Below are 2,681 nucleotides of genomic sequence, written 5' to 3'. Positions count from 1 at the left end.
ACCTTACAGCTATGAGAACTAGAGGAACAATATCAAACAAAACCCAGAGTGAGTAGAAGAAAGGGAATTATCAAGATTAGAGCAGAATTAAATTACATAGAGACCAAACAAACAATTCAAAAGATCAATAAAACAAGAATGTGGTTCTTTGAAAAGATAAACAAAATCAACAAGCCTTTAACCAGGCTCATCAAGAAAGAAGAGAAAGGACCCAAATAAACAAAATCAGAAACGAGAGAGGAGAAATCACAACTGATACCACAGAAATACTACACGGTTGTAAGAAATTACTAGGAACAACAAATTTGACAACCTGGATGAAATGGAAACATTTTTAGAAACATATCGTCTTCCAAAACTGAATCAAAAAGAAGCACAAAGCCTGAATAGACTGATAACAACTAATGGAATTGAAGCAGTAATCAAAAAACTCCCAGCATACAAACGCCCTGGACCAGATGACATCTCAGGCAGATTTTACAAAACATTTAGGGAAGAACTAATGCTGATCCTTTTCGAACTATTCCAGAAAATCCAAACCTTTCCATGAGCCAGTATTACCCTAATTCCAAAATCAGGTCATTACACAACAAAGAAAGAAAATTACAGGCCAATATCACTGATGAACATAGATGCTAAAATCCTCAATAAAATATTAGCAAACCGGATCCAGTAACACAGTAAAAAGATCATACACCATAATCAAGTGGGATTTATCCCAGAGATGCAAGGATGGTTTAATATTTGCAAATCAATAAACATAATATACCACATAAACAAAATGAAATACAAAAATGACATGATTCTATCAATAGATGTTGAAAAGACTTGATAAAGGACAACACTCATTTATGACAAAAACACTCAGCAAAATGGGAATAGAGGGAGGACACCTCAACATAATAAAGGCCATGTATGAGAAACCTGAAACCAACATCATACTCAATGGGCAACAACTGAAAACATTCCCCCTGAGATCAAGAACGAGACAAGGATGTCCACTCTCTGCACTCCTATTCAACATAGTCTTGGAAGTTCTGGACACAGCAATCAGACAAGAAAAAGAAATAAAAGGCATCCAAATTGTTAAAGATGAAGTAAAACTGTCATTATTTGCAAATGACATGATAGTGTACATAGAAAACCCTATAGACTCCACGAATAAAACTACTCGACCTAATAAGTGAATTTAGCAAAATAGCAGGGTACAAAGTCAATATTCAGAAATCAAAGGCATTTCTGTACACCAACAATAAAATACCAGAGATAAAGAGTAGAAAAAAACCCCATTTACTATAGCAACAACAAAAATAAAGTACCTAGGAATTAACTTAACCAAAGAGGTAAAAGACCTGTACTCAGAAAACTACATAACACTGAAGAAAGAAGTTAAGGAGAAACAAATAAATGGAAACATATACCATATTCATGGATGGGAAGAATCAACATTATTAAAATGTTCATACTACCCTAAGCAATTTATAGGTTCAATGCAATCCCTATTAAAATACCAAGGACATATTTTAGAGACCTAGAACAAATACTTCAAAAATTTATATGGAACCAAAAAAAGACACCAAATAGCCACAGCAATCTTGAGAAAGAAGAATGCAGTAGGAGGAATCACAATACCTGACATCAAACTATACTATAAGACCACTGTAATCAAAACAGTCTGGTACTGGCATATGAACAGACATATAGATCAATGGAACAGAATAGAGAGCCCAGAAATAAACCCAGGTCTATATGGTCAACTAATATGTGACAAAGGGGGAAGGAACATAAAATGGAGTGAAAATAGTCTCTTCAACAAATGGTTCTGGGAGAATTAGAGACATGCAAAAAAATGAAACTAGACCACCAGCTTTCATCAAACTCCAGAATAAATTCAAGATGGGTCAGACTTAAGTGTAAGCCATAACACCATAAAAGTCCTAGAGGAGTGCTCACTTCAGCAGCACATATACTAAAATTGGAACGATACAGAGAAGATTAGCATGGCCCCTGCACAAGGATGACATGCAAATTCATGAAGCATTCCATATTTTTTATTGATGTTCATATTGTGTAAAATAACTCATTTAATAAAGTAGTACTTTGATTTTACAACATCAAAAAAAAAGTCCTAGAGGAAAACATATACAGAAAATTTTCAGATATCCCACATAGCAATATTTTCACTGGTATATCTCCTAAAGCAAGAGAAATAAAGAAAAGAATAAACAAATGGGACTACATAAAACTAAAGAGTTTCTGATCAGCAAAAGAAAACATCAGCAAGATAAAAAGGGAGCCAGCTGTAGGGAAACCATATTTTCCAATGATACCTCAAAAAAGAGATTGATCTCCAAAATATATAAAGAACTTATACATCTCAACACCAAGAAGACAGACAGTCCAATTAAAAAATGGACAAAGGACCTGACAGAACACTTTTCCAAAGAGGACATACAGAGGGTCTATAGGCATATGAAAGAAGGCTCAACAGCACTAGCCATAAGAGACATGCAAATAAAAACCACAATGAGATACCACTTCACACCAGTCAGAATGGCCATCATCAACAAATCAACAAACAAGTGCTGCTATGGATGTGGAGAAAAAGAACCCTAGTGCACTGTTGGTGGAAATGCAGACTGGTGCGGCCACTCTGGAAACAGTATGAAATTTCCCCAAAA

At 34.9% G+C, this 2,681-nt stretch overlaps 1 non-coding gene across 1 annotated transcript; it reads left to right on the top strand.

Moving 5' to 3' along the window:
- The first annotated feature begins 1,945 nt into the window (after positions 1-1,945).
- Positions 1,946-2,052, top strand: LOC150012994 (U6 spliceosomal RNA). Its single transcript, XR_016510854.1, has one exon. It is a non-coding gene; the product is annotated as a U6 spliceosomal RNA (small nuclear RNA).
- Positions 2,053-2,681: the final 629 nt, after the last annotated feature.

Source organism: Furipterus horrens, unplaced genomic scaffold, assembly GCF_987537825.1.
Source record: "Furipterus horrens unplaced genomic scaffold, mFurHor1.1.pri manual_scaffold_4, whole genome shotgun sequence".
Lineage (NCBI taxonomy): Eukaryota > Metazoa > Chordata > Mammalia > Chiroptera > Furipteridae > Furipterus > Furipterus horrens.
This window is presented reverse-complemented; position numbering and strand designations above follow the sequence as displayed.